Source organism: Cygnus olor, chromosome 17, assembly GCF_009769625.2.
Source record: "Cygnus olor isolate bCygOlo1 chromosome 17, bCygOlo1.pri.v2, whole genome shotgun sequence".
NCBI lineage: Eukaryota > Metazoa > Chordata > Aves > Anseriformes > Anatidae > Cygnus > Cygnus olor.
In genome coordinates this window covers 6,207,150-6,233,820 of record NC_049185.1, presented here as the reverse complement: position 1 = coordinate 6,233,820, position 26,671 = coordinate 6,207,150, and the positions used below count along the sequence as shown (strand labels likewise).

The 26,671-nt window shown below is 41.8% G+C and overlaps 3 long non-coding RNA genes across 3 annotated transcripts in view; 1 reads left to right on the top strand and 2 right to left on the bottom strand.

Annotated features, from left to right (window-relative positions):
• The window catches only part of LOC121079727, a 26,874-nt gene extending 2,627 nt beyond the window's left edge, over window positions 1–24,247 (bottom strand). Inside the window, exons 1-3 of the long non-coding RNA XR_005825153.1 lie at window positions 23,252–24,247; window positions 6,337–6,492; window positions 6,099–6,237 (exon numbers count right to left, since the gene is read on the bottom strand). This is a non-coding gene — a long non-coding RNA (uncharacterized LOC121079727). The remainder of the gene's footprint in view (window positions 1–6,098; window positions 6,238–6,336; window positions 6,493–23,251) is intronic.
• On the top strand, window positions 15,680–26,671 carry LOC121079728. The gene is made up of 4 exons (XR_005825154.1): window positions 15,680–16,231; window positions 21,418–21,558; window positions 21,798–21,836; window positions 26,135–26,671. It is a non-coding gene; the product is annotated as an uncharacterized LOC121079728 (long non-coding RNA).
• LOC121079725 overlaps window positions 25,705–26,671 on the bottom strand; it is a 194,761-nt gene continuing 193,794 nt past the window's right edge. Inside the window, exon 8 of the long non-coding RNA XR_005825149.1 lies at window positions 25,705–25,801. This is a non-coding gene — a long non-coding RNA (uncharacterized LOC121079725). The remainder of the gene's footprint in view (window positions 25,802–26,671) is intronic.

Genomic DNA, 26,671 nt, shown 5'->3' with positions numbered 1-26,671 from the left:
GTCTTTCAATTCTTTTTGGAAGAAGAGGACCTAGCTTTGGGTGTTCAGGGGGCTAAATAGCATAGAGACAGGAGTTAACAGTAATCCTAGCCTGCAGGAATCTCTCTTTTCCTTCATAACACGCTTACATCAGAACAACGTGTGCAGTTGAGAGCATAAGTCAAGTCCTGACATCTTTGTTTTCCAGCCCATTCTCGGGGGAGATGGGTAACAACAATTCTCTAAGTATATCTGTGGTGCTTTTTGACTGTGATCCCATATCTGTGTCACCTAATCTTGAGGCAGCTGAAGATAAGGTGTCATACAAGAGAACTCATTAAATACATATGGAAAGTAAACTTCCATATAAAGCTCGCAGTATTTGAATCTGTGAATGATGATGGATTTTTCCTGCACGTGCAAGGACAGAAGCAGAGTTAGATTGCATATTGGGTATAAATGGCAAGGTTTTGGAAGTGGGGAGCTGCTTGGGTACCCTCTGTGCGAGGTGGTCAGGGACTGCCCTGTGTCAGTCATGGTTCCAGCCAGATCTGCGGCACACCACAGCTGAACCAGCTGGATGAGCTTGTGGTACCTCTGTGAAAACACGTTCAAGAGAAGGCAGAAAATGCTTAGGAGAAGGCAACAAGGGAATGACGAAACAACAAGGTCGGAGCAGGCACATCCCTGAAGGGACTGCAACCTGTGGAGCTCCACAATAAGCTCCAGGATGTCCTCAGCAAGCTCTGCTGGGACACCGATGGTAGCCAGGCCACCCACAGTCACCAGTCCAAAACAGCTGCAGCTGGAGTGTCCTCAAACACATCCTGGCATGGTTGGAGGGCGAGCTGCCTGTCTACCATGAGGGCCGGGGGAAGGTGAGCAAGCAGCTGAGGGAGGCCTGGCTGCTGGCCACAGCCAGCCCACCACAGGTGAACAGAGGGGCCTTGACCCTTCTGACTTCCTAAAAGCCTTCTCACAGTAGTAAGACAGTAATTTTAAAAATATAATTGTAACAAAGAGGGACACAGCTTAAAAGAAAAGCAAAAACAAGTGTTTGGATAGAGATTAAAAATGTGATCATTACAAAAAACTAGTATGATTGGTATCCATGAAAAGACTTCAGCCAATCTGTACATTTAACACTACATGTGGCAGAAGAGACCACAATGAAAATCAATTTCACTTCAACTTTTAACCATTAAGGTAATATTGCTTTTCTTTTCTTGTTTCTTTTTTAAATAAGAGAGAGGAAGATGTTAGTCCTAAAAAAAAAAGGAAAAAGGAGTTTTCATCTCTTATTAACCATATGCATACCATCTAAATTGTTGTTGCCTCCACACCAGGTAGAAGTTGTAGCAACAGACACAAACTACTACTTCTCAGGTCTTCTGCAAGATTATACTCGCAGTTGCCTGTTTCCTCTCCCTCTGATTCTAAGCAGTTCCACAACCAGCAGTAAGCAGAATATTGCAGCAGGAGACAAGCCACAGAGGCACATAAGTTAGTACAAAGCCCTTTCATAGCAGAATCCATGTGATTTAGACTCATGACATTTTCATACAAATCCTGTTCATCTGAGATCTTCATATGAAGAAAGACACTGCTTTCTTCAACCAGTAGAAGAAAATCCCACACAGTTGTTCTCACTAAACTTTTTATCTGGAGTGAACTTAAGAAATGTGTATTTATTTTATTTTTTAAAATAATGTATATAGTGTCTCTATTTTTATATGTAGAAGCCAAAAAAATGAACATATCTTGTTCCAATTGAACTGAATAGTTTTTTTCAGCAACTTCCAAAGTGTACAATTAATGCACAAATTCTTGTCCATCTCTATATAGAAACACAGACTCTGTACCAGAAATATGTCTTAACTGATACCTCACAGAGGAGTGACTGGCAGAGACAGTCTTCTAAGACATGAATGAAATACCCATGCACACCATAAATGCTCCCATACTCAAAAAAAGTTATCCTTAGCTCAGATTTCAAAATGCAGGATTCTGTTCAGTTAGCACTGAGGTATCCAGTTTTACAATGACTCCATCCATATGGACGAGTCCACCAAGTTACATCCAGAATCAGGGTTACCTTTTGTGCTCCCCCGCCCCATAACTGATTAAAGCATTTTTTTCTGTAGATAATTGTTTGCTTGAAACATTACACTATTTTACTTGTTAAGGCTTAAAAATGCACTAGAAATAAGGCAAGTATTTATATATGAAAAAAGTATGACTGGATCTGGCTATATATGTTGTAAAGGGTGACTCAGCTAAATTACATTTGGGATATTTAAAATATGTAAGTATTAACATATTTAAAGAAAATTCTTTATATTTAAGATAATTTATTTAGACCAGTGGAAGGTTTACTTTTTTTTTTTTTAAATAGTATGTTTGTCTCTTCCCATATTTCACTTTTTAAGATACAAATTTGTTTAGATTTTGGATGTTGGAGATGGCTTGTTCTTAAGTAAGCCTTTATAACAATAAAGCACTCTTTTCAGCATTTTCTCTTGTCCTTCACTGAATGGTGTTTTCAAAATTATAACTTTAATAAAGTTATTTAGCCCTTCTGTTGTATTTCATTCCATGACTAACTGATAAATTAATCTCTTTGACAAGCTGGGGATCCTGTGACTGGGGGGAGAAGAAAAAACCCACAGTATTCCTTTCCAACATTCAGTCATTTCCTAGACTTCTATAACTGAAAAACAAATGGTAATGAAACACTTGCTTCTAAAGCAGAATTAGCCATGCAGAAAGCAATTTAAAATGACTGACTTCAGAAATAGCGATTAAAGCCATTAGATGGCAGCAGAGCCCAAGAAACAAGTACCTATGGACAGCATTACAGTGGGGATGTCTGCATTATCACTTGTCCTAAATGGCTTTCCTAAATGGGTCTGCTGTTACTTACAATAAGAAGTCGAGAGAACGCTAATCAAAACACCTTCATTCGTGTGTTACATTACTTTTTGTATTTCTCACAGCTTCAATAATTTGATCAGTGACCAGATCTTTATTTTAAGTAAGTGACTTCTCCCCCCTTCCCCAAATTTATGCACATCCTTATATCTGCCTCCGCTTCGGAAAAGCCTGTTTAAAAAACAAGGGTGAGTTTTTAACCAAATCTGAATTTCTAACGTTCGTTGCTCTGACACAAATGAGGTTAGGAATACTCCATTACAGAAATGTAACTGTACTTAAAAGCATATATTTTTTTAAAGATATGCAATATTACAAAGTAAGGTCTAAATTTGAACATAATGGAAGGGAGCAGATTGCAAGACTCAAGGCACTTAAAGGAAAAGTTAAGAAGCTCTTTTACATCAAATAAACTGCAGAGATTGTTTCCAACCCTTAAAATACTTTAATACTTCCTCCCATACCCTGTCACTCTAAAGTATGTTTCATAGCGACTGAAAAAAGTTTAAATACCACTGCCCTATATGGGGAAAAAAAAAGGGCAGATAGATAATCTTTTATCACAGTAACTGTTAGTAAAGATAGTATGAACTCAAGCAACATAGAAAGGGCTGAGGGAGCTATCAGAAGTCTGTCTCTCTAGTTATATAGCTACAAGTTTGGGAAACAACAGAAAAATTAATAATCCAGTGGTCTAGAACAAGCATGGGTCCCAAAGATTGGGCCTGATGAAGTCAGGGGGGTGCAGGACAAGATCAGGGACAGTTTGGGGATGGATTCTGTCTCATTTGCAGGGAAGCCATGGGAGTAGCAGGTGGCAGTGTATTTAACGGCACCTGCTGGGAAGGAGGGAGGACATTGTACAGTTGCTGAAAGCCTGGATCAGCCATACCCTTATGGATCACCAGCCACAGGTCAGGTTAGCTCTCAGCTTGCAACAGCCAGCAGGAAAATAAGTCGGGCACTACTGCTGAGTAGTAGCTATGAACTGGGCTGCCTGCCATCGTAGGGGGCACAGCCTGGGTCCTTAGATGGAGCTCACACCGAGCGGTGCTGAGCCAGGCTGAAACAGAGAGCAATGCAGCAATAGGTATAGCACTGGGTTTTCCTGGGGCGTCATGAATGCCACTAGGTACAGCTGTCCTAGATATCACCACCTGCACGTGACTTGCAAATTCACTGAAATATTAGACAGCTGAAGGACAAAGGTGGTGTATATCATTTGGCAATGGACTTTGAAGGTGCTGAAAGGATGACTGGCAGGTCTTATGCCCTAGGAGGTGTTGTTTTAATTAAAATAGCTGAAATTTCCACGAGATGCACAAAGCCAGACTAGTCAAAAGGACTGAAGATACTATAAAAACAACTGCACATTCACAGGGAGATGGCATTAGATGACTGATTATTATTTTAATGTCCAATTTCTATGTTTAAGTAGGCCCATGCACACCTAATTTAATATTAAATATATATTCATTCACATCCAGGGTTTAATTTGAAGAACTATTGAGGGGTAACATTTAAGCGAACCACCCTCCAGAAGCTGAACTTAGATTTTAATAAATCAGCATTGAAAGAAGGTGTCATCTCTCAGCAACCATGTTTTCCAACAACAAAAAATCAGAGGTAATGGTCCAGACTCCTAAGTTGAGGCTTTGCCTATACCTATGCCCTCAAAACTAGATTCCTTTACTGCCCAGGCTGTGAGCTTCTGAGTGCAGGGTCAGGCATGGGTGAAATTCAGCCCTTCAGGCACACAGGTATGCAACATGACTGGTGGATGAGTGGCACTGGCAGACACGCACAGAAGCCCACAGGGTGGTTCACATGTCAGTCCTGTAAAATGCAGCCAAAAACATAATGCATCACTCCAGAAGTATTTCCTCTAAGAAATACCTTTTTAGAGCAAAGCTGACACAGGCTGGGCACAAACACTTGCCCTTCACAAGAAATGCTTACAACATTCATATATTCTCAGCTCAGTTACTTCTGCACACATTTGATGGAACAGATCCTGTAGAACAATGCCACGAGGCCAAGTCTAGTTTTATTAGATTTCAGTATTTCAAAAAAAACAACAACACCCTAATATTATTTTAAGCAATGAAGAGCAGGAGTGGCATCCACTTTAAGGGGATATATTTTGCTACGACTTTTACCCCTGACCTTTTCCTGCACAACACGTTTCATCCTCACAGCCCGAGCACAACTGGTGCTAGCGACTCAAGCTGTCACATCCATGTAAAAGAAGGAAGCAGAGTTGGCATTATGCAACTTGCTGCTTATTCACAGAGTGAATGTGACTGAAGACAAATCCATAAAGTATGTGGCAGCCTCAAGGACCGCATCCTTCAAAACACACTAGTTGATTGGCTCCCCTCCATATGACCAAAAGCATGCTCTTAGCGCTAAATAATCAGTAGGTATCAGTATGGTTTATAACAACTTATCTATGAAATATGGGGACCAAAAAGTTGTCTTTTTTTTTTTTTTAAGAAAACTAACGTTATTCATCCCATAAGAAAATTCTTAATGGTTTGAAAAATCAAATGATAAAGTAGGAAGACTGAGTTTTAAATTAAACTTATCATACATTACTTATCATCTCTAAAAAGGCAGGCAGACGACAAGAAGTATGGCAAATACAAAAGTACATATTTTCAGCAGCATTTCTTTACATGTTGTATTGCAAAATAGCCCTCCAAATTCTAACAGAAATCACCATGACTTACCTTACCCTAGTAAAGAAAAACAGAGTCTAGAGAAAACACTGATTCCATAGCTTATAGCTTTTAGAAATTACCTGCCAAGTGTGTAATTTTAAAGTGATTGTCTTCCATTAGAGCTACAATAAACAGCATGGTGGAAAATTCAATCTGATTAGCTTTTCTAATGAGCTGCAGGAGGTTGCAGAGGCCAGAGGAGAAGAATCTTAAACATTTCATCACTGATTACAAACCTGCCTCTGAATTAATCAGATAATGAAGTGCATGGATTTAAGGAACCTAATGCTGATCAACAAATTATCAGTGATCCTTGTAGATTTTTGGCAGGCTAAACTCCATTTTTTTCCTGATTTCCTAAATCACTAAGGTTACAAAAAGCATGTACTCTGTATGTAGCTTTTTCTGCAGTGACCAGCAGATGTAAACTTTGTAATTTACAAAGCTATTTAATTTACTTACAACCTGTTCAATTTCCTTTTGGTCTCCAGGAGGGCTGTTGGTATCACAGGTGAAATTTAATTGAGACAGCAGCACTTAAAAAGATAAGATAAATCCCAAGCACTTTTAAGTACTGTTTCACTGGAAAAAGGGAGTTCTTACTCTGTAAAAGAGAGCAGAAAGGGTTTTAGGTATTGCTACTACACATTGTGCAAATCCAGATTTCTAAACAGAGACTAGCCCTGCCAGTAGAACTACTCACCACAGCGAGAATTCAAACTATGCTTATGCTGACCTGCTGTTGTCTGCTCCGCATTCTTCTCCAGCCATTTCTTTCCCCTCCATGTTGCTGGAGTTTAATCGTGCACTTCCATTTTGCAACAGAAAAACTGGCTGTAGTACCCCAAAGCAGTTGTATCTAGTGAGGCAAAAGAACACAACAAATCAGTGCCATTGGTACTCAATATTTAAATTTCAGCAACCCCAGTGCTCCCTGTAAGCACGTGTAACACCTCATGGTATGTACTTCTGGTGAGAAGGGGACCTTGAGCTAGGTCTGAGGCACAGGGAGAAACGGATTCACTTGCTGTTTCTTCTGAGTTGTGGAATACTCTGCTCTTGGGATTTCTTTTCGTTTTCTGCTTAGTCACCAACTTAATACTCACTGAAAGATCAAAGCCATTACCGTTAAAATCTAATATACTGCTCTTGGCTACTGCCAAAATCAGGGTATGGACTAGATAGACCTTTGCTCTGATCCACTATGGCAGGTCTTATGTTCTTATTATGACTTAAAATTTACTTTCCCCAAAGGGATGTGCTTGTAGAAGTCCATCTGTCAAGTGATTCATGAGAAGTGGACATAAAAGAGAACTGAATATGACTAACTGAATGTATTAAAAAATTTAAACAAGTATTCCTGGCAAATGAATACTTGAAAGAGCTTACATAAAAACACTGAGCAAGAACTTGAATTTGTCACTGCTTTAGCATCTGTTTTGCATTTTAAATAGTTGCACCTTTAATGAAACATGTTTTTAACATTATGTATTGCCCTTTTCTTATATAAACATATGTGGCTTTTCTTTTCTGTCTCAGTTGTTTTGGATTAAAGAAGAAGAGGCAATTACAGGAATATCAAAGAAAGAGACAGAAGCAATCGCATGGATCAAATTATTATCTCATTGGAATCCAGGGGCCTGTTACTTTGCGAGTTCAGTCAGACCAGGATTAATCCTCGTTGCTTGGAACAGTGGCAAATTTGTTTTAATTTCTGCGCATCACTCATCTGTGCCCAATATAACCTATCCTGCAAGGTTAGATTTTTGGTATTTGTCTGAATAGCTTTTAACATAGCTAGCTCTGGAAATCAAAGATAACCTGGATAAAAATGCCAAAACTCTTTTGTAAAGTAGGTTTTATAAGAAATTTCATTTCTTATTTCAGACTTCAAATGTTCAGAGTTACTGTGAAAGTAGAGGTGATGGATCGATTACTTTTTGAAAGTACATTTTTATTATAACACTTGTTATTGAGGAGTAGGAATAAGCTCAGTTTTATGGGAATAACCATTTTATACATTATTCCTCACATCAGCGTGTATGCTTTCAAGTAGTGTTGTAAATAGGTGTTGCACGTGTTGTCAATAAGGTGTCTCTATGATTCCGATAGGGCATAATCCAAACAGGTCAGCCAAGCCAATAGAAATGGGACTGCATCTAGAGATGGAATGGCATAACACTGACACTCATATTAAACAATCTCATTTTTCTTCCAACAGCAGACAAGGCATTGCTCAGTGTGGTTTTGAGGGTGACACGTTGTCTCTAAAATGTCTTTTTCTAAGCACAATTTTGAACATCAACTGTCTCATTGCTTTGGAGTTTTCATGACAAGCTTCATTTATAATGTTAGAAAACAGGATGCTGGAGCACCAGCAAGCTTTTAAAAACATCTAAACCAACAGGAATTCTGTCAGGTGCCATCTTAAGTGAAATGGAAAGATGGCAACATCTAAAAATAAAGATGAAAACTATCTTTAAGCTATGATCAGTGGTGATTCTTGAGACATAAGAAAGGGTTTTCCGTATCCCACCTACCTGTACAAGCAGACAACGAAACAGAGTTGGGGAAACAGGGGAATAAAAATAACAATTATCTCATACCTGGCAAATGACTAGTTTAGTTTAAAAATTTTCCCCCTCTGGGATTCCACATCCTCCCTGGATAACCTGTTCCATTGCTTCGCTGTCCATATATTCAGAAAGGAAGCCCTACTATTTGACCTAATGTACCTGCTGAAAATTAGCCAAGTATCTTTTGTTTTGTGTTAGTAACCTAAACAGTGACTGATTGACACTTTAAGATATCAAATTAAAACACCATTTACATTTTTGGAGAATTGGGGTTTCCCTCATCACTTTTCTAAACTCAGAAAATATATTTCTTTCAACCTTGCCTCCTGGGTCATGTTTTTTAAACCTCTGATCACTTTAGCTCTCCCTCTCTCTCTCCTCTCTCCCCAGTTTTGCTCTTTTCAAACTGCAGAGTCCAGAACTAGAAACAGCAACCGGGCTGAACTCTCACAAGCACTAAACCAGGCAGAGCAAGCACCCGTTATTTCCATATGTGCCTTTTTGTAGACACATTCAGTCTGTGATAGATGACAACCCTTCATGCCATCCAGCTACCTATGCACTACACTCCTGTTCATTTATCTCACAGAGAACTAAAGCATTGCCACAAGTAACCAAGAGGAAAAATCATTCTAGATTTTAAACTTAAATGTCTGAGAGCTAGCACATCACCATGTGTCCTGACCTTGAGCAAGCTCAGCATTATGCCAGCTGTACACTACAGTAAGTGTAAGAAAGCCGTCCAGAGAAGTCTGTTTACTAGAGCAGTATGATGGGTCAAAGAAAGTTCTTGGCAGGCTACATAAGCTCACGAGTCAGATATTATGCAGTCCTGTTTTATGTCTTGTCTTTTATGTAGGAAATTCTTGGAAAGTTCTTCAATAACAAAATTTCTGCTGCTCTTCTACATGTTGTTCCAATCTCTGAAGACCTACAGACTGAAAATCTAAGGTGCATGCTTTTGTTTACAGATGCTTGAAAATTCACGCATTTGCTATTGAAAATTAGTGCCAGTAATTCCCATTTATTTAACAAAATATAACATTTCCACATGGCTCCCAAATTCCTGTACCTCAAGGTCCTTCATGGCACACAGTAAAAATTGGATGGAAAGTCTGTAAATTATGGACACATACAGAGTGTACCTGTAAGGGTACCTTTAAATGATAGAAGATAGGCAGAACCCTAGTGGGGTTCAATGTAGATTCTCTATATGATTCTTTATATGAAGCTGAGAATGAAGGTAAGTCTTTAAATTAATTTTTCTTTTAAACTTTCTCCATTTTTGTAAAGCCCTGTAAAAAGCAACATTTTAAGTAGTAGTTGCTGGTAGGAGAAAACCAAAGTTTTAAACTGTACAGGAGCAGGAATAACTTTCAGGTCAGCAGTGTATTTTAATGAAATATTTTTTAATGTCCATATACTTTTAAAGTTGTGCAAACTTTTTTTTTTTTTTTGGGGGGGTGGAGGGAGAAGAAAATGATTTTTGCATTTTCAAATACATGGCAGCAGCTATATGAGGTTAGAGCAATGCAATGTAAGGCCAGCTCCAGCAGTCCTTACTCAGTTCCTGCTCGTTGAAGCAAGATCCACTGATCCTGAACGAATGTAAACCGGACAATGACTTCAGGCCATGGCGTACAGACATGGCTTCATCCAGAGGCTTCACACACCAACACATCTGTTAAGGCTATCACAGAATGAATCTTTGGTATGAATTTCCTTCATTAAGAGTCTAAGAGTGCCCCTAATAAAATTAGTGGAAATTTGCCTTCTGTCTTCAGAGAAAGCATTTTGGGGCATTCAGCTGAAATTCACAAGCAAAAGTTATTGCCATACAAGTGGGTTAGAACTTTGGTGAAGCTTTAAATATGCAATGAGAAGAAACTGGGATGCTCTTTGGACAACGTAAGAGCAGTTTTTCATAACAATAAATGCATGGAGATGGCCAAATTCACTGCTGTCATCAACTGCTCTGACTGTCTTGATTTAAATGAATTTCTCTCCCTTTACTCCAAACTGACTACATCTCCTGGCCAAACACTTTTGAAAGCTTCCAGACTATCTAGTGACACAGCTAGACTCGCTAGATTAACTGCACGTACAAATTTGAGTGACCCAACTGCCACATGTTCACTAATCACTCGTGCCTGCTGGCAGCCCGGACCTGTGGCTGCTTTTTCAGTCCTGCAGAACAGTGAAGGCTGCAAGTCGAATCTGCTTTAGCTGAGTGAAGTGACTCGTATGCCATTTTTTGAATATATAGCTCTATAAATCTCAGTATGGCCTTTTGAACTGTATATTACTATAGAACTGTGGGAAACCCCTTTTGGGAGAGAAGTGGCACAGTTGATATTTATCACTACAAAGTCTATTGCAACACACTGTCTCTTTCCTTTGAAATAAAAGCTTTTGAATTACAGATGATCAAATATATTCACACCCCAAGCGAAACCAGAATATTTCTGGCTTTTTGCCAGTATCGGCTAGGGCGTGAAATATTTGACATTTTGCATTATTTTTTTGCAGTAATAAAAGCACTTTCTCAGCTGAAATCTCCTCTGCCATCTAGCAAGTGCCACTGGGCTGCAGCTAGTTTAGATGCATGAGAGTGAATCTGTCGGTCCCATGACTGCAGAGAACAGCAGTCCCAGGCACTGTGCTACATGACTGCTTATAGATGCCACCACGGTACAATCATTGACCACATCTAGAATTTGACAGATTAGCAACAAGCAATACATTGGGATATCAATTAATAAAGGTAATTACATTAATCTCTGCATGTGACCAGTGAAACAAGGCCGCTGTGCTGTCTATGTGGAATGTGGCTGAGCTGGCGCTGAGAGAGGCATCTTACCTCAGCATTTCCAAAATCTCTAGCTCTGTAACCTGAATGTTGCATTAACTTATCTTCCCCTTTCATGTATTGACATTTCTTTCCTTTGGGGAAGGAGGCACAAGATTTTAACAAACTGAGAAAGAGGATGTTAACCTTTTAGAGGGATCAGTCGCAGAGTGAGTTCTGAGTTCACGTCTAACGCTCAGTGATTTCAGTGTTGCTGCTAATGTGTGTTTTTGTTTCAGTTCAATGGTGCTAAAGAGGAATAAGTATTCCTCTCGACAGAAAGGAGGTGTCCCCTTATTAAAACCTGCTTGCACCGTCAGGGGAAGAGAGGCTGGCAAATCAGTGAGGCCTCGCGGCGCAGAGGCTGACAGATTTCGGCCTGCTCAGCTGCCCAGCTCCTGCTGAGCCGCAGCGAGGGAGCGGCTCGCACCGCCTCTGCAGGACCTAGAGGAGAAAGCAGAGCTGTCAGTACTGCCTCCAATGTCTCAACCCAATTGTCTTCACTGTAATTAAACGGAAATAGAGAAGAACAAAAATTGCTTTTTCCTGCTACAGCAGTCACTTCTAACAGTCGATTTGTCTCCGAGCAGAGATCTCTTACTTGGGGCTTCATGTGACAGACAGGATCCTGCCGCCTCTGAGTCTTCATTTCCAACAGGGAATGCGTCCAGGTACGAGACTTAGACTCTCACTTGGGGTTCATTTGAGGGCTGCCACCTTGGGCCTGATATAGAAAGGTATCAAGGCCCCTCATGATGCAGACAGGAATCCAAGACCCTTAAGTCATTTAAGCCTCTAAAGCCATGATCTGGAGTTTTGTGCTTAAACTGCTTAGAAGTTTATTAATCCCTTCTGGACAGCTATCCTCTTCCATTGGTACTTAAATGCCATTGTGAATCAGGAATGGTTTCATTCCTCAAATTCCCTCTTTCTTGAAAGGAGAAAATAACTTTTTTTTTTATTATTTACCAGTTGCCATCTCCAGCCATCGATGTTTGGCACGGCCTCAGGATGCTATGGGAGCTCTCCAGTGTGTCCGAGCGCCCGTGTGCATGTGACGCACAAGCGGGAACAAAAGGCCTGGTGAAGCCTGTACACACCCCACACTGCCTCAAATGCTAAAAGCCACTTTTAGGAGACAATTTACAGAAAAATAAAAAAGTTTACAAACTGCTTTACGAGACAGTTAAATGGTTCTTGAGGGGGGGTCTTTATAATTGAATTATGAGAACAAAAGGAATCTGAAGAGCAGGCAGAGGCCTTAAGGCCCAACATGCTTGACCTCATTTGGTTTAATTGCACTGCTGGCTCTCTCACTACAACCTTCACTTGGAGAACAGTCTCTGGAAATCATTTAAACTCTTTGCTTCAGTTGCCTTTGTTAGTGATTTAGTCAATAATTTTATTACCTCTTCGGTAAGATAGCTCTGAGTGCCCCAGTCTTTAATTAAAAGCCTCTTAGGTTTGACTCTTAGCAATATGACCGTATCTATCCGAGATCTTTATCAGAACCTCCTATAAATTTTATAACTTCCTCCGAGTCATCCTGGAGATGCTGTTTTCCATTGTGAATAAACCCGGCTCCCCCTGCACTGCCCATGTGTCCAGAGCGTGGCGCGGAGCTGAGGGCGAGCTGAGCCCTGCGGGTCCCCTCTGGCAGCAGAGCAGCGCCAGCGGGAGGGTGGCCAGGGCCGCGCACGTCACTCGGCACGGAGATCGAAGAAGTGTCTGCAACCGGGGCCAAGTGGGGCCAGCAGAGGTACTGCAGCACTGCTGAATTGGGATTTGGTCCTTCCCCTGCCACCTCTCTCCTTTCCTGCTGGTGGTTATGACAGTATCGATGCCACAGTCCCCGAGATTCTTCCCTCTCTTTGTACATCATGATTGTTAAATTTTGAGCAAGCCCTTCCTGGAAGCCTTAGCCTTCAGACTGACTTTTTGTTTCTATCCACCCTCCACTAACTTCTTTATTTTTAATACTGAGGTTATTTTTTAAAATGAGCTCCCATTTTTCAGGGTGGTTTCTGTTCATACAGTGATCCTCCTGAATCACAAACTCGGTGCAACATTTCCAACTCCAAGTGATCTGAAGTGAATGCTTGCAAAACCGGAAGCAGTCATTACCCCTCTGAACATGACCACAGTGGTGTTCAGTTCACTGGGAGCAGAGCAAGGGGCAGTAATGATTACTGAACCACTAAAACTCCTGGTAACCTGATTCTGTCAAGGCTTGGTCCTGCTGTGGCAGGGCTGTGGAGGGTGGCCTCCCTGGGAGCACGTTTTGGAAACACGTGGGTCTGATCCTGGCCAGTGTCATGCTCTGAATCCTTGCGCAAAGTGGGTCGACTGTGCTCCTTAGCAGATCTGTTCAGCCCCAACTGTAAGAATGGAGAGAGTTAGACAGAGACAACAGCAGTGGGTCCATCCCAGCCATCTCAGGTAAAGCTGCCACGGAGAATATGCCAGGAGGTGGCACTTTTTCCCCCCATCCAGAGGATGCTTCCAGCCTCCTTCCAGTGCAGGACTGATCTTGGCAGACCCTCAGAAGGGCTCACGCACGCTGCAGCTCTCAACAGCTCACTCCTTTGGCTTCTTGCTCAGCAGTTCCCTATGCAGGTTCTCTAGGGCTGGGGGAAGGCTTCCTGAACCTCCAACTCCCCAGAGAATTTGAGAACAATCTGCTTTCTAACAACCCAAGTTCAGCCAGCTCTCCCATAAAGAAGTGCCTGAGCATTGGTGCCAGCTGTAGTGCTATCCTCTAGCTCCAGGCTCAGTCGCAACCTTTCTGCCTCAGTTTCCCTTTCTGCAAAATTAGGGTAATTGTGCTGGACACCTCGCAGGGGAGCAGAGGGGGCTCGAAGAGATTAATGAGCTCTTTGTAAAGTGCTTTGAATATGGATACAGCTACGGATAGTAAGTGCTAACTATCAATTATTAAGTGGGAGTCAGGTTTCAGGAGCTTTATAACAGGGAAAGGTTAAGCAAGTGTAATAGCAGAAGACATGTAATGAAGCTCAGCACTGCCCTGTAGCACCGGCTATGAAAAGCTAATATCCACAGGAAAAATTCCAGCTCTGCGGCCTATGCAGAGTATTTTGCTCTGCTGCTATAATGATGACACTTAGAATTAGACCGACATAACCTAGAGAGCTCTGGGGACTCATCATCTCTGAGATTTCACTTAATTATTGGCAAACTCTGTCATTTAGTATCCCGAGCAGGCTGCGCTATGTATAACCAACACATCTAATTTGATTTCATCTTGAATTGCTCCTATGAGTGGTCTTGAATGGAACCGCATCTGGTATCTTGGCAACGTCTCTTCTTCTCTTGGAGAGAGCTGTCCTTGAATCTATAAAATGGATCTCTCACGGCGGGGGGTGCACGTGTGTGTGCGTGTGTGCGTGTGTTGGGGGGGATAAACCCTTTGAGAGCACACAAAGGGAGGCTTTGCTTACATGCACATTTGATGTGTTCAGGTTTTTAATATTTTTTTTCCAGATAAATTATATCCATGAATTTGTGTGTGAAAGATAAATTATATCCATGAATTTGTGTGTGAATCTTTTTCGAACTAGGGTCGTGGATTTAAGAAGCACTCAGGTTACTTCATCCTTAATTGTGGCTTTCAAGAAGGAATTGGTTGTTGGTTAAATGCACAAAACACTATTACTTTCCCCTATTTGCAATACACAATTATTGGGGAGGGTGGGGGGGTCAAGTGTACATTTCAATGAGGAAGAAATAGCCAGCATAAAATTCTAGTCAGAAACGGATTTTTCTGTGCGCTGAGGCTCAGGATTTTGCCATGTGGGACACGAGGACCACTCGAGGATTCTCACTGCCTCAGGATTTCTCTGTCCAGTCTGCTCTTCCCCCTGGCAGCTGGCTTGTGGAGAAGAAAACTCACCCCAACTTCCTCGTGCAGCAGAAAAATGGGAAACAATTCACAACTCATTACCTTCTTCAGCGTTTCAGATCTTGGGGAAAGCTCATGTAAATAGCCTTTGGGTAAATGGCAATGGTAATGGGTAAGTGGTATTGAGAAAGTGAAGATGTGCCTTCCACTGCTCTTGTTCTACATGGGGGAAATGTGCAAATAGAGCATACACATTTATGTGTGACTTTATTTCAGTAACTTCTCTCAGTTTCTATTATTCCTTGATAAAATGCCATTTTTTATGAATCACTGGAACTTCACCTGCCACTTAAAACTTGTCCTCCTCTCTGCCATACTATACTTAAATCACTGGAGTTATTCCAGACACTGCAGTATCCTACTCATCAATAAGAATCAATTCTGCAAAGCTGAAGTCACAAGACTATTTTCCATTTGTTTCCAGATATGGAGGATTTTATCACATTTGTAATCTAAACAGCTATGGGGAATCCTCTCCCTTTGTGTCATAAATTGAACATATTTAGGATCATATGTTGGAAGTAGCATGGCACTTTCAGCTCTGAAAAACAGAGTACATCAGGGAAGCTCAGGTTCTTGTTATTTCAGGTATGAAATAACTCAGGTTTATTTTTATGCTCTACAACTCAGAAACTATCTGACACTTTTTTTTCAGTCTTCTCTTGGTCTTTTCCAGGCTATCAAATTAAAGTTTTAGTTGGACTAAAATATAGATTGGAATCATGAACATTATCAACTACTTGGTAACTTGATGAAGTACTTGCCTACATGATAAAGTGATATTCTTTGAACTTTTTTTTTTTTTTTAGCAGAAGGATCTTTTTCTATTACAAAGAAAGCTGTAGTTATTTCTTGCATTAAAGACAGAATTTTATCAGAATCTAGGATGGCAGAAACTGCCTATGTGCAACAGATACTAACTATTTACCCCTCTATCCTTCTTTGTCAATTCTCTTAAGCAGAGTAAGAATGCATTAACACACGCATTTGTGAATACACTGTGTTTGAGTGGTCAATGTGCATTCATCAGCTCTAATAAAATGCTCAGTGCTTCCTGGATGTACAGGATATGAATCAGTTAATGTGAAGAAGATGACCACATAGCACCATCATTACAGAACTGTATTAGCATTCTGCTGCCTGTGGAGCAGCTGTGGCAGTGTGTTACTACTCTGCACATTTCAACAGACTCAGCCAAAAAGAGGTAGACGAATACAAACCTCTGCTCAGGCACATAGAAGCTGATCGTGAAAAGGTGTGATCTTTGTTTGGCATTTTCTTCTGGAATTATATCCCTTACTTACAGGGCTTCTTTCTGACTGTTCTTCCTAACAGCAACATGCTTTGAAGCACAGAGCAATTGCTATTGTTATTTGCATTGCAGGTTTGATTGGATAGAGGAACTTTGTATGACATTCCAAATAAATGGAGAAAATAAAAAAATAAATAATAGAATAAAAAATAAAGAAAATAAAAATGATAGTGACATCATGATGTTCTGGGTGATTAATAAGGGAAGCAATGTTTGGAATCAGGGTGGAGTTGGTAATATTGCTGGGCGATCTGTAAGTAAGCCCTGCTGCAGCACAGTTCCTGCAGCCTGAGAGCTGCGTGGGGGACACTTCTCTGGTGCATTGATCCCACTACATTTCAACAAAGTTGAATTAACTGGTAAAGAAAATGTTTATAAGCATCTATGAAAACAAGTGATGTCAAGTGGACTTGCACGTATTTTGACGATGTGGCTTTAAATTTTCTTTGATAACATTTGCTCAACATTGGCCTTTCTTCAATTTAAAGAATAAAATCAAATTTTTGGTTGTTTTTGTATTTAAACCATTCTGCTGGCACTCTGCAATGGTATAGGTTGAAAAAAAAGAAAAAAAAAAGCCAGGGCAGTCTTTTGATTAAAAAAATGGATGACTGCCAGACTAGACAATTTCTCAAGGTCTCTGCCAGACTTATGTTTCTCTCATTTGTCATCAGGTCTGGAAAAGTCTCTGCTCTCACTCGTATCCATGTAGCTGCACCTCTTCCTTTTAGCCAAAGCAGTGGTGGTTCACAGAAGTAGCTTGCCAAGAGTCAAAAAAGGAATTAGTGATCACATCTGCACAGAAATCAGACTTCTGGTTTTCCACTGCATAACCAGAGAGCTTGGCCTCCGATGGATCTGCTCAGCTGTCAGATCTGTCCCCCAGGGAGATACAGTCTCTGCAGACCTCAGCACCTGAGCCTTCCAGTCAAACATTGAATTTGCAAACAATGTTTTTTAGGAATTCCTTTAAAATTCCTTCACCCTCCTTCCAGTCTCTTTCTCACTGCTGTCTGTTCACACAGCCACGCATCCCTTGCACACTTTCCAGCCTGGAAAAGCTGCTAGGAAAGCTGCTCTGCTCTCCAGGCCAGCGTTCCCATCCCTTCCTTCCAAACAGCTTCTGGAGGCACAGCAGAAGTGAGCACATGTGCAGAGATGGGGTGAAGAACCGGAGACAGGTTGTGCTTGTGGGAAGAGCAAACAGCCTGAAGAAGGGGACCCAGATTGTGCTGGCTTCACCATAAAGCAGAGCATAAACGGGAGTCTGTGAAAGCTCTCAGAGAATTTAACACAGAATGACCACAAAAGGCCAGGAATGTTTCAGACACCCTCCTGTCTGCCATCAGCAGGTGTTAAATGCCAGGACATGTGAGACACTTATGGCCATGAGACTATAGAGTTCCCTTCGCTATTTAAATCAAACCTGCAATGACCCCTCAGGATCTGCATTCCACAGAAAACGAGGCTTTTGCAGTCATGTTGTCTGCCTGTTCCTTGTCCCAGTAATGTTTGGAGTGGATGACAAGTTTCAAGGAGAACTGTTTCAAAGATATTAAGTGCCTACGTTTCATGAAAGTGAGTGTCTGGACAGAATTTGAAAGTTTTTGCCATAAAAAGTTCCTGTGCCTCATAACGAAGATCTGGAAGAAGATGTGTGGTTGTCCATCCTGCTCTGAGTTTCATTCAAATTCATCTACATTTTCCTCTGTGAGTAGTTTTTGAGTCTGAATCTGTTCTTGAAAACCTCCAGCAAGGGGATACCTCAGCATCCCCTGGCAAACCCAGAGCTGCCACCCAAGGCTTTGCCTTCCTCCACACGCTGCTGCCTCATCAGCTTGCTATGAAAGACAGTTTTAGAGAAAGTGAAATGAAGAAGCTTAAAAGGACATAGAAAAAGGAAAATACTCCTGAGAAACAACACTAGATATCAGCTCTGTATCCTGAGACAACTGCTACAGACCACAGCAGCTGCCTATAGAGGCAGTCCCTTCCAAAATTTAACAGAATACTTGGAGAAACCATTCCCAATAGTCCCATAAGCACAGGCCAAAACACAGCAGTGCCAGATGTTGCCAATTTGTTGCAGACAACGTTTTGTATCACAAGTCTCACTTAGGAGCAGGGGATGGAAAATGCAGCCCTACTACTTATCTCTGGTAGCCTCCGCTCCTTGTGTCACTTCATTTTTGGTACAAGACTACTCTACATACCATATGCTCTTGTGAGAGGCAGGGACCTGGAGCTAAATGTATATAAATACCACCAAGACACATCCCTTAGCCTTGAAACCGAGTGAGGAGGTATTACTCCATTTTGAAGTGCAGCGAGATAAGAGCACACAGCCAAATGCCAGCTCCATTAACAGCTCCGCAGAAAGCACACGAGTGCGCGCAGCACAAAGGCACTCAGCCTGCTGTGCAGCCACCTCCCGCGCACTCGCAGCGCACAAGACCCCAGCCCTGCAGAAGCTCAGTGTGTTGCTGACCCCATACATTTGCCTCGAGTCCCAGGCCAGCCCCAGCTCAGTTTGGGAACCCAGCAGAGGGCAGTCCTAACCAAGAGCCAGGAGGAGATGTCCTGGGCGGCTGCGGCAAACCTGCATTGGGATCCTGTTCTTGCTGTTTTTCATGCAAAGACCAGCCAGCTTGCTTTCTATTCATGCAGGGGCATTCAGCAAGGGAGGAAATCCTGACAGAAAATGAGCTTTCTGGGAAAAAAAGGAGAGACATTCATTGGCACATTGCTCCTCTGATGCGTGTTTGGTTTGCCAGGGGAAAAAGTGACAGCTTTCCGCGTCCTCCAGCTCATGGCCGTGGCTCCAGCTGCAGTATTTCTGCCAGGTTTGCTGGCAGTGCCTGAGAGCTGGGGATTATATTTCAGTATTTATTATAAATAAAGCCAGAATATAGGGAAGGGTAAAAAATCTTGTTGTAATGGGGAGAGGGCAAATGAGGAATCTGCAGTTTTTGCTTTCCTTCACACCTCTGTGCGATCTCAGCGTTGCTGGTCCATCTTCCCTTCTCTCTGCCACCCTGCCAGCCCAGCTCCCATTGCCCTTTCACCCCTGCCATAGTGCAAAGGAGGGTTACAAATCCATCACTGCTCACGGAAATCATTCAGCAGGGCTGCTCAGTCACCCTCTGGTTGGGTTGCTCTGTCTCTCAGCAATAGCTCATGCATTTTGATTGCAAGCTCCATGGGCCATAGCTGCCCATAAATAATTAGGAAATACTGAGGGATTTAGTTCTGGCTTTCCCATTTTCAAAGCTGTCCTTTTCTCTGCTTTCAGTATCATATTTTATTTACTCTACGCTGAATATTCTGTCCCTGGACCCTCCACGTTTCCAGGAAAGTTACTTCAGGGTTTTGCCAAACATGCTGGGGTCAGACAGACAGGACAGAGAGGCAGTTGGGCATTTACACCTTCCCAGCACCTACCATGGTTCTGGAGTGTGCCAGCTCACAATAAATCTTCTTGCTGCTTGCCAGGGAGCTAACTGCTTCTCTGCATGCAAAATTGCAACAAAGATATAGACTTAGTCAAACATTTTGGGAAATAGGCCACCGTTTAGAAGGTAATTGCAAAGAATCAGGGAGGGTAGGAGCTGGCAGATGGGTGTGGGACAGTGGGTGAGAGCAAGTGCTGACTTCTGAACCCCTTCTGAACAACGCCACAGCCCAGCCCTGTGCAGGTTGTGCTGCAGGATGGCAAACGCAGGCACAATCTCTGTTCTGCCCTGATGATTTAACACCTGCAAGAAGAGATGAAAAACTCCTCTTGCCCTCACTCACAGGAGGGAAGTGACAAGTATGAAACAAACCCCCAACTTTGGGAAATAAAGGCACTAAAATCAGCTCTACATGGGCTCCTTTGCTTCAGGTTTCAGCCAAACCCACCTCTTTCTATCAATAGGCTCAGTTCCCGTGTAAGTGACAGAAACGTCTGTTGGACCAGGAGCTCGGGTCACGGCTCAGCCTCAAACACAAAAGCTTGTCCATCTATTGCTGGGTGTTTAAGTTCTCAGGTTTTGAATTCTTGTGGGTGACTCAAGGAAATAAATCTGATTTAGTGGCATTTAAAAAAATTATTGCTTGTAAGAGACACAGACGGATTGCAAACAAAGGGCTGGTTCCTGCTCCTGGTGCAGGCATGGAGCTGAGGCACCAGAGTTCACTCCTGACTGCTGCAGGACAAAGAACGAAGTAAGAGCCAGCTGGAAGGCCAAAAGCGAGCACCGACTTGCTACCAGACCCTTGTGATTACCTCTGAGGGGAGAAACGCAGCTTGTAAAAAAAATTATAAGAGGATAACTGCACCTTCTCCTTCATGAAAATGAGCGAATTCCAGAGTGTTTCTTCCTCTGCCTGCTATGCGATTTGCTTCAGCTTCATTTCACGTGCTGTCTCACACAATAGCCTCCGGGGATTCTCAGGAAAAAAAAATTTAGCTGCCTCACCTTCTATGCCCAACTCCTGCCTTCCTGCAAGAAAATTATTTGCTGCTTTCCTAACAAACCAGCTTCGGTTGTCACTGTAGTTAAGGTTATGTCAACACTTCTATTATAAACTCCTCTTGTCAGGAATTTACAAGTCGGCTGTAAAAATTCCCTTTGCACTTAATTCTGGCGTAGATGAAAAAGCCCCAGGAGCACATTAAAAAAAATCAACATTTATGTATTAGATTTTAACACTTTCCAAGAAATGAAAATTTCCATGTTAGTGCAGACACCATATCACCAGACAAAGATGTACACCAATGGCTCCAGTCAGCATGTGAATCCTCTGCTGAAATAAGTCACCTTGGAACGCGCTGCATGCCAGGGTTGCAAATGCAGAAACGTTGCTTTGAGAGGTACCGCTGGAACAAGAAGACAAGTCCCCCCCAAAAAAGTCACCTAATTATACCGCAGTAACTGAAATGCAATCCATTCTGTTTATTGAGGGATATATACTGTCTCTCGTACTGAGGAGCCGAGTTTAATGTATGAAGGTTTCACAGGAGTTGAGGAAGGATTATTTTCATCTGTCTAAAATATTTATCTCACCTTCATCCTCATCTGAGTTCCTCATAATCACCAGCACATTTAGCTTTTCTGGTGCATTACTGCCGTTTATTTTCATTTCAGAGATCAAACAGCGATATGGAGCGAGGTTAAATGATGTGCCCAAGGTCACAGAGGACAAGCCTCTGAATTGGGAAAGGAACTCACACCCATGACTGGGATCCACCCTGGTAGATTCTCCATCCTCTCGTGGCTTGCAAAGAAGTAAGAGCAATTTATCGTCCTTAATACAGCTCTGAGCCTGCAGTTTCTTCCGTCTTCCCTGGCTACTGCTTGGTGGGATTTAATAGCAGCTAGCTTCTCCCTCTCCCTCTGCTTCCACCCTTGATTTTTAGGGTTTAAAGAAAAGCCTTGAAAAGATCTGGATTTGGCTATGGGGATGTCTAGAGCTCATGCATGGGCTCTGCAAATCCTTTGTCTATTGGAAGTTTTGTTGTTCACAGGTTGAAAGGGAGACAGGCCAGGATTTGCTGTGTTCAGAGGTATGTACTTTCGCATTTTATCCAGTCCCATGTAGAAACGGAGGATTACATGGCACTAAACTAAACTCTGTATGTCTTGAGGAAAAAAAAGGGGAAGGCCAGGAGAAGGAATAATAAGATAAATGTGTTGCCAGCGCAGTCTTTAGTCAATTTTCAAATGTTAGAGGAAATCAACAACTAAAAGGGGTTATAAACGATCCAGTCAGAACTAGTACACCTTCAGCACGACCACATTTTAAAAGTATGATTCCAGCTCTGTAAACTATTTTACATATTTAATTTATGCAAATACCTACACCCATGAATATGACTTATCTTTGCAAAGTTATGCTCACGTTTGCAGCATTGCAAGCCACAGTTTAAACAAAGGCTCAGATCTCTATCTTTTACCTTCTTTTAACAGCATTGATACATGCACAAGGATCACTGCTTAATACAGTGACAACTAAGGAGGACAAGAAGTAACCCTGTGACAATTTAAGTCCAGTTTTGAGCTTGTGATGGTGTAAGTCTGGAGGGAAAATCACTGAATTTTGTGTAACAGAATCAGTCCCAAGAAGCGCAAAAGGCATTTACAAAGCAAGATTTTCTGTAATATGGTCCATTGGCTTTTGATAATAAAAAACACATTGTAAATGGCCAAGAAATTAATATTTAAAAGGCAGCTGTAACCCATGTGTACTAACTATTTTTTCAAAGACATTTCCTCTGGATTTTTGTTACCTTCTTTAATACATGTTTCCAGCCAGCAGAGATGTTATGCTCTGTGGGTGAAATATAATATGCATTTTTAAAATATTTATAAATATGTATATACCCTATGGACTCACATGGCACTGTATGAGCTGTGTTCTGGTCTGCCTTGAAATGAAGGCAGTCTTTAAAAAATAATTACAAGTATAGTAAGGTGTACCTTCTACACAATGCATGGGGATTTAGCCAAATAAATTTCATTAGCACTAATGAGAGGTGTGCAGCTAAAGCCCTGCATATCAAGACATAATGCATAAAGAAAAGCCTGTCTAATGATGTAGTTACTTATTAAACCAGAACAGCTCTGAAGGGTATGCATGTTTATCTATTTTTATTTATTCATTTTCGAAAGAAATGAAATGCACACACACACACAAGTGCATCAATATTCTATGCAACAGAGTGTTTCTAAATTTTGATATATTACTATATTGAAAAATCATTTAAGTGATTCTTCAGCCATTATTATTTTCTGCAACAGTCATGATTAAAATGTCCCTTGAGGACATAAACCAGAAACATGCAAATAATTTGACTATGTGCTATGGCACTTTTGTGCTAGAATAAACAGGTGTGATAATAAAGGCGTTGGCGGCATATTTTAGTTGAGTTGAGACTGTGACAGATACTACTCAAAGCTGGGAAATTCTCAGTTCACCTACCTTGTTTTCTCAGCTATCACTTTCGTCTTTATAAAACTTCTTTCCTTTTCTCAACAGCAGGGCATGCAGAGGGCACACAGTCTGTGTTAAGGGAAAGCCTCATATTTAGTGAATGTATGTAGGTCAGTAACTCGGTATTTTTCATCAGAGTTTTGTTAATTTCTGGACATGACAGGATGCATTTTTATTTTGGTTGTACTATCTGAAGTAATTGTTTATTTTCTTCTCTAGATGGCAGGTAGGTTCCTTTGCTGAATAGATACAACGTGCATTTGCTGCCAAGTTCAGGGTCCAAAGATGCTGCTCTGATGTATCATTTCAACACTTCGATGTCATCTACTAGATCATTGTGTTACGGGGCCAAGTTAGGGCCAGCAGGGTAAAGGCAATTTATAACCCACATAGTGACATCAGTCTAACCTAGCAACCTCCCTAGCAACACTGCCAAAGCATCACAATGTGGCCCCTATAGCTCAGATGATATGAAGATAGTAGCATTGTTAGGGTGGGAGGTTGCCGCTTTGGCCTAGCAACAAATAACAGCCTGACCTTGGGATCTATTGAAAGCTGAGAAGCCAAGCAGAACAGAGGGAGAACCACCAAATGAAAACCCACGGGTTCCTGCCTGTTTCTTTTATGTAACCTAAACAAATTCTTCAGAGAAAAATATGGCTATGCTTCCAGACATGGTGCATGCATATATATTCAACATTGCTTTTCCACATGGCTGCTTACGAGCTGTACAGCTTTTATGCTGTGGTTTGGAAATCATAAGATCTGGGTGCAGGCAAATGACAAGTATAGAAATCACTACAGCCAGTTCAAAGTGGTGGCAAATGGGTTGCATGTTGCTGTTAAAGTGCACTGATGTGTGAGGGCTCAATGCACGCAGGTATGGCACATGGTAATCCATGGGCTACAAGCACAGTAGGGTTTAGGCTCACTCAAGAAACCTAGCTGAAGCCAGCTTATATGCAGTGTTTTGTCAGTGAAAATAATGAAATGGATATAAATCACATCCCCCCCCTTCTCTTTCTTCTTGTTACTCATTCAAATGAGCCCCCATACATGTCATTGTGCCAGTTCACCACAAGCAGCTGCTGAAGCAAGGTAACATTTCTCTCCCTTATCCACATCAAGTGCAGGGCATCCTCTAAATACACTCTGGAGCTATAAGGAGTTGCACCTGACCTGCTTGATGTTTCCAGTTCCTAACCATAATCCTATACTTCTGGTGTTTGTAATTGAATACCACTTACAGCATCTTGACAATTACAGCGATTCAAAGGCAACTGAGAGAAACAAATGGAAAGTGTAGAAAAAGTAAGTGATGTGTTTGTTTCTGTGCAGGTGGCACTGAATCAGTATATGGTGATGGAGGTTATCGCGTGCTGAGCCTCCAGCCACTGTTTGGTCTTGCTTAAAAAAATCTGTAATAATATTAGCCCAACAGTTCCTGTGAATCATAAACTATGTCATTTCAAAGCTATCCTGTACAGTGACTGCTTCTAAGACCAACCAGTGGGGATAATTCACCTCCCCCTCCTGGTTTGCTGGCTTTAAGCTACCAGCTGGCCAGTGCAGAGAAGCTCAAATTGCAAGCTGCCTTCACCCTGTTTAGTATTCAAGATAAACAGATGACTTGGGTTTTCAGCAAGAAAATATTGCAGTGGAACTATTTTATTTTCAAAAATGTAATTTCTTTTGTTAAATTAAACGTTTGCACACATGCATGCGTCTGTGTGCATGCGTGTGTGCATTAGACACGCACGTATTTATATATAATTATATATATTTAAAAGGGGATTTTTTTAGTTTTTTAATGCCTTCTTTTTTGTGATTTGTTTCCCCATTGTATAACACTTGGTATCACTTTCAGTTTATAACTTCTCTTGAGAGAGTAGCCACAAGCCACAAATAGTCAATTGTATACTAGCAGCAGACTTTAACAAAGGGACTGATAGAGCTGAACTGGAAATGGTATGTCTATACTGCAGTCACTGCTACAGTAACCTCAACCATCATTTTGGTAACACGAAATTGGGCAATTTATCTTACAAAAACGTAGTGTAAGTTTCATAATAAAACATAGCATCTATTAAATCCTTTTTTATTTTCTGTTGAGACCATGACAAATGCAGACATTGTACAAAATGCATGGAAGTTTGTTCCTTACGCACGTTTCTTAAATTGAAAGGTCTATGTGCATTGAAAAATAGTGGGCACTAGAAGAAACCTCTCATGTTTTAGTGCCACTTCATCCATTCCATACTTCTTCAGACTGAAACTGCCCAGCTGGATTTTTCAAATACCTTGAATTTCCCCTAACAGCCCTTGTTGCAGATGTGTATATCCAAACGGTAAAGCAGAAAGGGTGCAGTGGTAAACAAAGCAGTATGCCTACCTCCCCACGGTGCAGTGCTGCTGGGATTCCCACAGACACAGAGCAAAATGAAATTTCAGCTCCCTGAAGGGCTTCTCAGCCTGTCTGCTCTGCCTCCTCCCGCTGCCGTCCGTGCAGCATGGTCTCCTCAGAGGGCAACTTCCAGGCTGTGAGAGAATGGGAGAGGAGAATGGGAACATGGATGAATTCTTACAGACCGACCATATGACTTTCTCCATGTGTTTCCCACTAAGCTTCTTGGTAAACAGTGGTAATCTCTCCCTAGCCCTAATGCTGGCCACAGCTTTCCCCATGGGTCTAGTGGCAGCTCCCCAGCAGTAAATGAGCCTTCCCCCCGCCCTTTTCCATCCCATTTCCTTCCCATCTTTGAACCACACTTCCTGAGGCAGGGCAGGGTCGCGTGTGGAAGTTTCTCCTCCATGCAGGGCTGCCAGAGAGTGAACGGTCACTCCTGGTTGTGTGTCTTTTCCTTGGTACAGTGTTTTGCCACTTTGAGGAACACCGTGTGAAGTACACTTGCACAAATAATGGAAGAGCAGCTCATTTCCTCCTCCTCCTGCACCACACCAGCACCTGCTTTAAACCCCCTGACGTGGCACCCTGACCTCTCACCAGTCCCAGCCACAGCATTCAAAAGCTCCCGCTCCGAGCCTCCTCTGCCCTGCCATGGCGAATTCAGCCAGAGCAAGAGCCCGGTGTAACGAGGAACAAGGAGGAGATTCGACAGGACCCAACGCCAGGAAAACAGCTTGATCCCTGCTTAAAAAATTCATTGTGATTTGTCTTTTTTCCGGTTCTGAGACTGAGTAATTGAGGCAAGTCCAGAGTCAGTCCCAGGTACTTAGAGGATGAGACAAAAGACTCTTCATGAATGTTTCACGAACAGGCAATGCTTTCAGATGACAGAGGTTAGGACTGCCTTGCATGGCTTTGTGGATGTGTGTACACTTAACATTCTTAATAGCCATGTTATTTAAAAATAAAATCAATCATTAAAAATAAATACACCTTACTAA